This window comes from Salvelinus fontinalis, chromosome 36 (assembly GCF_029448725.1).
Source record: "Salvelinus fontinalis isolate EN_2023a chromosome 36, ASM2944872v1, whole genome shotgun sequence".
NCBI classification, from domain to species: Eukaryota; Metazoa; Chordata; class Actinopteri; order Salmoniformes; family Salmonidae; genus Salvelinus; species Salvelinus fontinalis.
The window spans coordinates 11,214,459-11,228,124 of record NC_074700.1 but is presented as its reverse complement, the minus strand read 5'-3'; positions in this window follow the sequence as shown (position 1 = coordinate 11,228,124).

Here is a 13,666-nt window from a genome sequence, read left to right as displayed (position 1 = left end):
GTTGTCCCAGATAACAACAAACCTCGACTGCTCTGGCCCATTCCTCTGGTCATTGAGAATGAGGATATTATGCAGGGTGTCAAGGAAGGTGATAATGTGGGCAGCATTGTAAGGAGGTAGAGTGACATGATGAAGAAGGACACCGTTCTGACAAATGGCTGCACACATTGTGATAAATCCAAGATGGCGTAGATGGCGTAGCAGTAAGGCGTCTTTGTCTTCGTCTTGTCGTGTCCCGTGTATATATCTTTTTATATCCTTTTTCTTCGCATATATTTTTAAAATATTTTTTCTTAACCTCAACTGCCTCACCCAATGGGAGGCAACCTGCCTCACCCAATGTGGTATGTATCTGCTATTTTCTTTACTTTAGAACCGGAACCCCCAACAGAAGCTAGCCAGCTAACGAGCTACTAGCTAGTAGTCAGCTAGCCACTGCTTGCGGTCATCAGCTAACCTTTAGCCCGGACAACTCCTGCCAACCTTTTCACCTGGATCATCGCAGTTAGCTAGCTGCTATCTGAGTGGCTACTCCTGGCTAACGTCTCTGTCCCAAAGCAAGCACCAATTGGCCTAGAGCTAGCCTATTCTAGCTGAAGAGGTCCATCAGCCACTCCTTGGGCTACAATACCTATTTTGCCAATTGGCCTAAACCCCTTTTACTGCCGATATGGAGCCCCGCCGATTCTTCACGACTGGACTACCGACGTAATCCGCCCGTGGGGGTTTTTCAACAGGCTCCTCCGTTGCGACGTGCCCTGAATGCCCATCTGCTAGCCGCGGCCCGCTAGCTGTCTAGAGCATATCGGACTGTTAGCTGAAGAGGTCCATCAGCCAATTTCATTGGCTACTATACCTATTTTGTCAATTGGCCTGGACCCTTTTACTACACTGAGCCCTGGTGATCCGTCACGACTGGTCTGCCAACGTAACCGCACGAGTAGGCTACAACAGACTTCTGCCATCACGACGTCCCTCTAAGGCCCTTCTGCTAGCCTGCTAGCCCTAGCCCGCTAGCTGTCTAAATCGCCGTGTCTCCAGCCCGCCTAGCTACTCACTGGACCCTATGATCACTCGGCTACGCATGCCTCTCCCTAATGTCAATATTCCATGTTCATTGCTGTTTTGGTTTGTGATTGTCATATTTCACTGTAGAGCCTCCAGCCCTGCTCAATATGCCCTAGCTAACCCTTTTGTTCCACCTCCTACACATGCGGTGACCTCAGCTGGTTTAAATGGTGTCTCTAGAGACAATACCTCTCTCATCGTCACTCAATGCCTAGGTTTACCTCCACTGTATTCACATCCTATCATACCCACATCCTATCATACGTATGTTGACTTCTGTAACCATAAAAGCCTTGGTTTCATGCATGTTAACATTAGAAGCCTTCTCCATAAGTTTGTTTTATTCACTGATTTAGCACCTTCTGCCAACCCGGATATCCTAGCCGTGTCTGAATCCTGGCTTAGGAAGGCAATCAAAAACCCTGAAATTTCCATCCCTAACTATAACATTTTCCGACAAGAGAGAACTGCCAAAGGGAGCGGAGTTGCAAACTACTGCAGAGATAGACTGCAGAGCTCTGTCTTACTATCCAGGACTGTGCCCAAACTATTTGAGCTTCTACTTTTAAAAATCTACCTTTCCAGAAACAAGTATCTCACTGTTGCCGCTTGCTATAGATCACCTTCTGCCTCCAGCTATGCCCTGGACACCATATGTGAATTGATTGCCCCCCATCTTTCAGAGCTTGTGCTGTTAGGTGACCTAAACTGGGACATGCTTAACACCCCGGCCATCCTACAATCTAAGCTTGATGCCCTCAATCTCACACAAATGATCAATGAACCTACCAGATACAACCCCAAATCCGTAAATACGGGCACCCTCATAGATATCATCCTAACCAACCTGCCCTCCAAATACACCTCTGCTGTCTTCAACCAAGATCTCAGCAATCACTGCCTCTTTGCCTGCGTCCGTAATGGGTCTGCGGTCAAACGACCACCCCTCATCACTGTCAAACGCTCCCTAAAACACTTCAGCGAGCAGGCCTTTCTATTCGACCTGGCCCGGGTATCCTGGAAGGATATTGACCTTATTCCATCAGTAGAGGATGCCTGGTTATTCTTTAAAAGTGCTTTCCTCACCATATTAAATAAGCATACCCCATAAAAAATGTTTTTGAACCAGGAACAGATATAGCCCTTGGTTCACTCCAGACCTGACTGCCCTTGACCAGCACAAAAACATCATGTGGCGTACTTCATTAGCATCAAATAGCCCCCGTGATATGCGACTTTTCAGGGAAGTTAGGAACCAATATACACAGGCAGTTAGGAAAGCAAAGGCTAGCTTTTTCAAACAGAAATTTGCACTCCAAAAAGTTCTGGGACACTGTAAAGTCCATTGAGAATAAGAGCACCTCCTCTCAGCTGCTCACTGCACTGAGGCTAGGAAACACTGTCACCACCGATAAATCCACAATAATCACCTTGTTGTGCTGTGCTCACTTGAACAGGAAGGTGGCGAGGCGGTCCTTCATGGGCAAATTTTGCCATCAAAGTCTGACATTCTCTGGATTTATGGTGCTTTCAAAACAACTGGGAACTCTGAAAAAAAACAACATTGAATCATGTTACCGTTATTGATCTTCACGTCGAAGCTCTAGAAAGAGGCCGGATTTTCAATTCCGAGTTGGATGACTGTTCAAAAGCTCCCAGTCGGAGCTTGTTTATTCCCGACTTCCCAGTTGTCTTGAACTCACTGAAGTCAAGTTTTCGCAGTTCCCGAGTTAACAGTTTTGAGTGTGGCACAAATCAGGTTTCATTGACAGCATGGCCGATGATGAATGTTTATCATTTTAAACTTGGAAAAGAGCTCCTTAATCCCAGATTTGGGACCACACAGCCACTCTACTGAATAGCAGGCTAGTGATTGCTTTGCAATGCTTGCAGTTAGCCACTGTCACTGATTCATTCCAAACCACTCATTGGTAAAAGAATGAATATGCGATTTCCAACTTGTTGTGGAATGTTAAGTCCAATGGCCAATGAGCACTGATATGTTTTATCTATAATTTCTCTTCATATGACAAGGATTAGAAAGGATTTGCCAGTAGATTGTCGACTAGATTCATGATGATGACTGCTAGCTAAGATTTTGAAAGTAGGATGTTGACATGATCAGTCCAATCAAAGCTACTGTACATATAACGTGATTTGACGTCATTTTATCTGTGGAAAATGACCTTGAGCCTTCTTGGATAGGCACTTCTAATGTAAATCCATGGCAGCACCCAAGGGGCTAGAATTTTCTAGCTCTACCCTTAGACTTGGCGGTGACGTAGTGTCCCCATGAGTGACAGAACACTGAGCCAATCACGGCGCAACACTCCGTATTTTCTGCTGGCTTGCCCTACCACCACAGAAAACACTGAGCTAGGCTGAAATACCTGCATTTTGGAGCTGCCTTACTCAAGAAAACAAAAATGTTTGTATGTGGATTTATTCATTATATATATTTTTTACATTATTTGCAAAGTGATTTGTGACACGTATTAATGCCAAAATAACATGCAAAACAGGCTCTGCCCCACCTGCTCTGAATGACGGGTCGCCATTGGCTAGCATTCAAGGGATAAGAACTTTGCCAGCCAGTATGGCAATGGACTATTTAGAACGAATGACTGGTTCGCGTCCATAGATACAGAACAAAAAGACTAAGCGACTGGGTCGCATCTCTGGCAACCGAACTGATAGAACGAGCAACCAGCCGGCTTGGGTAGCAACTGTAGATTTGTGTCGGGACTATATCTTGTGGAAGGATGAAACAGTATGAATAAATTCATCAAAATAACGAATTCAAATATGTCAATCATTATTTGAGCATGTTGGTAACCCGTTGCATAAAAGTGATAATGCCCTGTTTGGAGGATATATTGGCACATATCCTATATCCTTTGCCATACTGGCTGGCAAAGTTCTTATCCTTTGCTTGCTAACCAGTGGCGACCCGTCACTCCAAAAGGTTCTGGGACACTGTAAAGTCCATAAAGAATAAGAGCACCTCATCCCAACTGCCCACTGCACTGAGGCTAGGAAACACTGTCACCACCGATGAATCCACAATAATTGAGAATTTCAATAAGCATTTTTCTACGGCTGGCCATGCTTTCCACCTGGTTACCGTTACCCCGGTCAACAGCCCTGCAATCCCCGCAGCAACTTTCCCAAGCCTCCCCATTTCTCCTTCACCCAAATCCAGATAGCTGATGTTCTGAAAGAGCTGAAAAATCTGGACTCCTACAAATCAGCCGGGCTAGACAATCTGGACCCTCTCTTTCTAAAATTATACATTGAAATTGTTGGAACCCCTATTACTAGCATGTTGAACCTCTCTTTCGTATCATCTGAGATCCCCAAAGATTGGAAAGCTGCCGCGGTCATCCCACTCTTCAAAGGGGGAGACACTCTAGACCCAAACTGCTACAGACCTATATCTATCCTACCCTGCCTTTCTAATGTCTTCAAAAGCCAAGTTAACAAACAGATCACCGGCCATTTCGAATCCCACCGTACCTTCTCCGCAATGCAATCTGGTTTCCGAACTGGTCAAGGGTGTACCTCAGCCAAGCTCAAGGTCCTAAACGATATCATAACCACCATCGATAAGAGACTATACTGTGCAGCTTTATTCATCAACCTGGCCAAGTCTTTCGACTGTCAATCACCACATTCTAATCGGCAGACTCAACAGCCTTGGTTTCTCAAATGACTCGCCTGTCTCACCAACTACTTCTCTGATAGAGTTCAGTGTGTCAAATCGGAGGGCCTGTTGTCCGGACCTCTGGCAATCTCTATGGGGGTGCCACAGGGTTCAATTCTTGTGGCGACTCTTCTCTGTATACATCAATGATGCCGCTCTTGTTGCTGGTGATTCTCTGATCCACCTCTACGCAGACGACACCATTCTGCATACTTCTGGCCCTTCTTTGGACACTGTGTTAACTAACCTCCAAATGAGCTTCAATGTCATACAACTCTCCTTCCGTGGCCTCCAACTGCTCTTAAATGCAAGTAAAACTAAATGCATGCTATTCAACCGATCGCTGCCCACACCTTCCCGCCCGTCCAGCATCACTACTCTGGACGGTTCTGACTTAGAATATGTGGACAACTACAAATACCTAGGTGTCTGGTTAGACTGTAAACTCTCCTTCCAGACTCACATTAAGCATCTCCAATCCAAAATTAAATCTAGAATCAGCTTCCTATTTCGCAACAAAGCATCCTTCACTCATGCTGCCAAACATACCTCGTAAAACTGACTATCCTGCCGAGCCTTGACTTCGGCGATGTCATTTACAAAATAGCCTCCAACACTACTCAGCAAATTAGATGCAGTCTATCACAGAGCCATCCATTTTGTCACCAAAGCCCCATATACTACCCACCACTGCGACCTGTATGCTCTCGTTGGCTGGCACTCGCTTCATATTTGTCGCCAAACCCACTGGCTCCGGGACATCTATAAGTCTTTGCTAGGTAAAGCCCCGCCTTATCTCAGCTCACTGGTCACCATAGCAGCAGCCACACGTAGCATGCGCTCCAGGAGGTATATTTCACTGGTCACCCCCCAAAGCCAATTCCTCCTTTGGCCGCCTTCTCTTCCAGTTCTCTGCTGCCAATGACTGGAACGAATTGCAAATATCACTGAAGCTGGAGACTCATAACTCCCTCACTAATTTTAAGCACCAGCTGTCAGAGCAGCTCACAGATCACTGCACCTGTACATAGCCCATCCAACTACCTCATCCCCATACTGTTATTTATTTTTTTGCTCCTTTGCACCCCAGTATCTCTACTTGCACATTCATCTTCTGCACATCTATCACACCAGTGTTTAATTGCTAAATTGTAGTTATTTTGCCGCTATGGCCTATTTATTGCCTTGCCTCCCTTATCTTACCTCATTTGCACACACTGTATATAGACTTTTTCTATTGTGTTATTGACTGTATGTTTGTTTATTCCATGAGTAACTCTGTGTTGTTGTTTGTGTCGCACTGCTTTGCTTTATCTTGGCCAGGTCGCAGTTGTAAATGAGAACTTGTTCTCAACTAGCCTACCTGGTTAAATAAAGTTGAAAAAGTATATATGTTGCCACCACGCTGTCCAGGGACATTGATGATGGCGCGGTGTCCTATGAGGTTTCTTCCCCTGCGACTTGTTTTGGCTAGTTTAAAGTCGACCTCATCAACATAGAGTAAATCATGATGCTCTGCAGCAGCATCTAGTTCCATAACTCTCTGAAACAGACAAGACAAAACATTATTGTATATCAGTATGAATAGACATAGAGCAGTCACTATGTAGCACAATACACTGGAATACAGTACCAATGACAGGATAGTATAGCTTACTTGTACATCTTCATAGCGCAGTTGTTTCACTCTGTCAGAATTTTGCTCAAATAGTACTCCGTCGAGCTGCTTCATACGAATCTGATGGCGTTTCAGGAGACGGCCAAGTGCGGATAAACTCACCCTATTTATGTTACTGAATGTTGTGTTGTCAGTGATGATGTGGTGTTGCAGTTGTCGTGAACATATGCTGTTGTTTGAAATGACCGTATTCACTATGTGTTGTTCCTGCTCTTCCTCCATTGAAGGGTCGTCGTCTAGCAATTCTGCAAAAACATGATGTGAATGGTTAGGGTGCAAGATTTCTTTCAGTATGAAATGACATGTTACTGTAGTGCTGTAAGTGCTGCGAGTACAGTAGCATGGTATAGAGGGTAGGTTAACTTACCTGTTCTCATTTCAAAATGTCCGGATGACACTTGCTGCAGTGTAGCAGCTCATGTTAGGCCTCCCTGAAACTCAAACCATGGTTGACCAAAGTGGCCCAGATCTCATCTGTGATTGTTCTCCTTCCTTCTCTTTATTGTCCCACTCCTCATCCTCATCCTCTTCCTCGTCTCCTCCTCATCCTCGTCCCCCTCTTACTTTCACTCCTTTTCCTCTAACTCTCTCTCTAAAATTGGCCTCCATCCAAGAAAGCCAATTTATAGTGCTCAAGCTCTGATTTCTAAGTGAAGAAATGAGCTATACGTGTTTTCACACGTGAGCACTGGGTGTATGTAATCGGTAAATGAGTGTGGCATTTTGAATGGGAGTGTTTTCCAAACGAAACACAAGACCTGTTAGTTTTGAATGATGTGTTGAATGTAGAGAACTGTGTTTAGTGTTTAGCAAAAAGTGTTTTACAATTGCAAACTGAGTGTAAAGCAGATAATGTGCTTGCAGTTTTGCAGAATTGGTCTGAAGGTTAGGCACATGAGTTAATGGTTTCAATGAGTGTGCCTCAAGTACTGCAATACCAACATTTTTAAGTTGACCACCATAGTGCCTGTGCCCAAGAACACTAAGGTAACCTGCCTAAATGTCTACTGACCCGTAGCACTGACGTCTGTAGCCATGAAGGGCTTTGAAAGGATGGTCATGGCTCACATCAGCACCATTATCCCAGAAACCCCAGACCCACTCCAATTTGCATACCGCCCCAACAGATCCACAGATGATGCAATCTCTATTGCACTCCACCCTGCCCTTTCCCACCTGGACAAAAGGAACACCTATGTGAGAATGCTATTCATTGACTACAGCTCAGCTTTCAACACCATAGTGCCCTCAAAGATCATCAATAAGCTAAGGACCCTGGGACTAAACACCTCCCTCTGCAACTGGATCCTGGACTTCCTGACGCGCCACCCCAGGTGGTAAGGGTAGGTAACAACACATCCGCCACACTGATCCTCAACACAGCCCCTCAAGGGTGCGTGCTCAGTCCCCTCCTGTACTCCTTGTTCACTCATGACTGCACGGCCAGGCACGACTCCAACACCATCATTGAGTTTGCCGATGACACAACAGTGGTAGGCCCGATCACTGACAACGATGAGACAGACAGCCTATAGAGAGGAGGTCAGAGACCTGGCCGTGTGGTGCCAGGACAACAACCTCTCCCTCAACGTGAGCAAGACAAAGGAGATGATTGTGGACTACAGGAAAAAAAGGACCGAGCACGCCCCCATTCTCGTCGACGGGGCTGCAGTGGAGCAGGTTGAGAGTTTCAATTCCTTGGTGTCCACATCACCAACAAACTAACATGGTCCAAGCACACCAAGACAGTCGGGAAGAGGGTACGACAAAACCCATTCCCCCCAGGAGACTGAAAAGATTTGGCATGGGTCCCCAGATCCTCAAAAGGTTCTACAACTGCACCATCGAGGCAGTTAACCCACTGTTCCTAGGCCGTCATTTAAAATAAGAATTTATTTTTAACTGACTTGCCTAGTTAAATAAAGTTAAAATAAAAATTAAAAATGATTTAAAAAATCCTGACTGGTTGCATAACTGGGTGGTTTGGCAACTGCTCGGCCTCCGACTGCAAGGCACTACAGAGGGTAGTGCGAACGGCCCAGTACATCACTGGGGCCAAGCTTCCTGCCATCCAGGACCTCTGTACCTGGTCAGAGGAAGGCCCTAAAAATTGTCAAAGATTCCAGCCAACCTAGTCATAGACTGTTCTTTCTGCTACCGCAGAGCAAGCGGTACCGGAGCGCCAAGTCTAGGTCAAAGAGGCTTCTAAACAGCTTGTACCCCCAAGCCATAAGACTCCTGAACACCTAATCAAATGGCACGCCAGAATATTTGCATTGCCCCCCCCCCTCTTTTACACCGCTGCTACTCTCTGTTGTTATCATCTATGCATATTCACTTTAATAACTCTACCTACATGTACATATTATCTCAACTAACTGGTGTTCCCGCACATTGACTCTGTACCGATACCCACCCGTATATAGTTTCGCTATTGTAAATTTACTGCTGCTTTTTAATTACTTGTTGCTTTTATTTCTTATTCTAATCCATATTTTTTGGTTAGGTGCTCATAAGTAAGTATGTCACTGTTAGGTCTACACCTGTTGTATTTGGCGCATGTGACTAATAAAATTTGAAGTACAACTTTTAGTTCGTAAGCGATTGTACTAACTGTGCATACTATGCTTCAACTGCAGTTCTTACTTTCACCACTAGGGTAGTTAATTTCTTGGGGGTCTGTACTCCCAAAGTTACTCACGTGCTTGCAAGTTATCTAGCAGTTCCCAGCTGTTAGCAGTTTATACTGGCGATAAAAACAATTTATACTGGCGATTTAAAGTCCTTACTGAATGATTTAATGAAACAAATCAAACATTAAAACACAGTTATAGAAGGTAAAGATATTGCATCTGTCATTACTGGAGTTAGTACAGCTTGAGTTATAGATTAGGCAATGCAAGCCATTCAAAGGATAATGTGCACCCTCTATTGGGCATAAGAAATAGCAACACGCGCAAGGCATCTTCAGAGGGATTTCTGTTTTTGGTAATGCAAACGTAATGTAACAAGTTACTTTCCACAGTAACAACTAACATTCAATGGAAGTAACATTGCAACGAGTTACTTTTAAAAGTAACTTTCCCCAACACTGGAAGTGACATACAAGTGTGGTGAGTCTTCCCGCCACTTATGTTGGAAAGCGTGTTGAGCACTTGGGAAAGTATACTCCATAAATACAAAATATTACATAGTTGCGTTTTTTCACTTAAGTTGTTTCTAGTACATATAGCTATCACTGGATGTATACCAACACCGTTTCAAACTCAGTGATAAAAATGACACATTCACTGTGACATATTTTTCAGGTACTTAAAAAAAAAATCCTTCTTATCTACAAAATGTCACATACAACTTAATTCAAATTTAAAATGAGATTCTTTCATAGTTTCATGAATAATAATTACCATGTGGAGTCATTATTTTTCACTTTTTTCTCCATTGCCCATCAAGCATGGCTTCAAGCACTCCATGAAAGCAAGGAAAGTATAGCACACATGATATGGCGATGTACTGGAAGAAAATAACACCCATATGTAAAAGACAGCTTTTGTTTTAGCTGCCCATCATCACAAGAGCAGTGTGTGGTAGGTCAGAGACCATGTGGTGTAAATTTACTGTCTTGTCACTGGTGGATATGAAAAATGGGGCCTCAGCAAGCGCCAGCTTTCGGAGACTGTTTTTGGTCCTTGTTCTCTCCTTACATTTGGCTATAAAATCTACTGAACAGCTGAGAATATAGTCCGAAAATAAATACTGCATGAACACCTGGATGAATAACAGATGAATTATTTCAGCCTTACTTCATTTCTCAAGATGAAAGGAACAATGGACATCAGCTACCACAAAGAGAGAACTTTGGAATGTGTTGTGTTTTATGAGCCACATGCCAAAGACAAAAAGACAAAAGGTCCATCATGTAAATCGGATGGACAATAAAGCTTTATGAATTTGAATACTAGACAGACGCTGCAAACCCACTCCCTATTGCTCCATAACGACGTGGGCCCAGTGGCTGCATGCATTCCTAGCCTCTGTTTTACACTCTTTGGAATGCACTGGAACACATGAACCCCGCCTTTAGCTGTCCTATTGATTTTCTCTCCATCAGTCTCCTCCGCGCTCGGTGTACACCCAGCATGTCAGCATTGCCAAGACTGTTACGCTATATCCAGCCTGTTTATCAAGAACGGCCTGGACTCTCTTTGAACTTCGATTGTGCACAGTATCAAATCTCGGAAAGGAAATATTATTGGCTGGTGGTGGGGTTGGGGGGGGTCATTCAGTCTTTAATCTCCACCAGTTTCCCCCAGGGGTGTATTATTTGGCACGGGATAGCACAGTGGGAGGTGGGCTGAGCAAATCGAGGGGCTTTGGTTGGCAGACCAAGATGTCCAGGAACGTATTGGTCTGCTGCACCAGCAGCACCAGAAGGTCCAAGACGAGGCCTTCCCAATCACTGTACACACTGTGCTCTGGGAGTACTGTAGCTGAGAAGATATTCAGCAACTCTTGGCAGGGCAATGGAAGTTCAAAAATACCTATTTCATTGTCAAAACCGCCACGTTTCTGGATGTACTGTAAAATTTAACAAACACCCGACCGATAGACATCTAGGGACTATTACACATGTTCTCTGGGGCATTGCAGATAAGACGAGAGCACTTTTGCCTTTCAATCATGTGATTGCCTGTGATTGTAGAATGCAGGACAAGCATACACAACAATCACAATTCTTGTTGGTTTTTGTAACTTCATAACTACTACATAAACATGACAATGGTGTTTTTCTTGGTGTTGCAGTACTTCAAAAGTGTTTCATATCATGTTACCCTGCCATCTGAATATATATATATAGCACTCTCAATGTCTTTGCGAAGCTACTAACATTTGGTGCTGTTGCTACTGCACCCAGTCCATCAGTCCCCAGAGAATCCTTCTGCACACACAGCAACAAAAGCCAATGTTTGATGCAGAGTCTGACACACAGACAGACTCAAAAAGGGTGAGACTTATCTCCAAAAGGGTTTCCTCAAGCATTTCAATGTCTCATGGAAAGAGCTAGCCTGAAACACAGCAATATCAGTGGGGATTCCAGGCTACTAGTAGGATATTCTATAGGCTAAACTGCAAGGTATCACAAGCACAGCTAGAGGGAGGTGTTTTGAAAGTGAACGCTTTACATTTGCTCTCATAGGCACCTGTTTCTGTCTGAGAATTTGCTTCATCAGAGGACCGAGGGACATATTTGGAGGGTTTGACTGGAAATATTTTATACCCCTTTCCTAACTATACAGACAATGATCTCTAACATATAACGTTGGATTTGGGACATTGGATAAATAGTCATTGATATTTGACCTCCACACATGTTCTTAAATAATTGATATCCAACCATTGGGATTGTGTGGTGACCATGTGTTTTCATACTCTATGGGTTGGTTTTCCAGACCCAGAGAAAGCATAAGTTGTACTTTAACAAAAAGAGAATCTCCATTAAGTGAGTTTTGGTCCAGGAGCAGGCCTAATCTGTCTGGGAAACAGGTCCTTTCTTCAGTATAGAGTCTACATTACTATTGTTATTATTATTATTATTAACAATACTGTAGATATGTAAATAATATAGTGTACTGTAAATTTACTGTACTGTAGACTTTGGCCCGGTGCTAGTAAATGGATACAGCAGGTGGTCTATCTCGCAGCGGGTGACCTCGGGAAAATATCCCGAGGTCAATGGGTTGGTATAGGGTTACTAATGAGGTGGGGTGAAAGGGTGAGAGGGAATAGGCTTCACGGGTGGTGTGACTCAAAATGTCATAAAGGGCGGACCTGTATTTGACTGTCAATACGTTTTCGACCAATCATTGTAGTCGTTTTTTGGGAGCGATGTCATGGGGTCAAATAGTGATCGACAGGATGACACGTATTAAAGCTTCAGTCCCCCATCATTAATGATTAGCTTACTACAAATAAAATAAACACAAAGATAGATGGGGGAAATTGTCACGCCCTGACCTTAGTATTCTTTGTTTTCTTTATTATTGTTGGTTAGGTCAGGGTGTGACAAGGGGGATATATGTTTTTTGCCCTGTCTAGGGTTTTTGTATGTTTATGGGGTTGGTATTAGTCTAGGTGTTTTGTATGTCTATGGTTGCCTAGATTGGTTCTCAATTAGAGGCAGATGTTTATTGTTGGGGGGGGGGGGGGGGGGGGGGGGGCACTGTAACGACCTGACCTTAGTTTTCTTTATTATTGTTGGTTAGGTCAGGGTGTTACAAGGGTGATATATGTTTTTTGTCCTGTCTAGGTGTTTTGTATGTCTATGGTTGCCTAGATTGGTTCTCAATTAGAGGCAGCTGTTTATCGTTGTCTCTGATTGGGAACCATATTTAGGCAGCCATATTCCTTGAGTATTTCGTGGGTGATTGTCTATGGTTAGTTGCCTGTGTCAGCACTATTATATTATAGCTTCACGTTCGTTTTGTTGTTTTTGTATAGTTCGTTCTGTGTTCTTTCTTCATTAAAGAAGATGTAATCAAATCACGCTGCGCTTTGGTCTCATCGCTATAACGAACGTGACAGAAATGAGGGAGGTGGAATAAAAGAGAGAACAAATCCAAAACTGGTAGGAGCGGAAGTAGGAAGATGAGGAAGCTTGGTCGGTAAGGAAAAACAAAACATATGGATAAAAAAAATGGCTTTGGCAAGACCTTAACCCCAAGGACACATCACAATCCACAAAGAAATGGTTAATTGACCCCAAAAATCGTAGTCTCCATTGAAAATGTGTGGTTTGAATTGAAGAGGGCAGTCCATAAGCACAGACGAAGGAAATCAATGTTCCGGAAGGTTTCTGTATGGAGGAATGGTCAAGATCCCTCCCAATGTGATCTCCAAATATTTTTGAAAAAGGCTGAGATTTGTTTTTATTACTTGTTAACAAAATCTCTTTCTCTGAGCAATTGTATTAGTATAACATAATATAACGTACACATTTTTTTGAGCATACATTATAGCTCAATATTTGAATTACTTATTTTATACAGTCATTTTTGCTCATCTTTATCAAGGGTGTCAATCATTTCAGACCCCACTGTATATTAACCTCTCATTGGTTAACGGCCTGGAAATAGTGATGGACTTATTAGCGACTGACATGCTTTCTAGGCAAACAAACGCATGGCTTGGAATTAAGACAACAGCTTCCCCTTGGACAA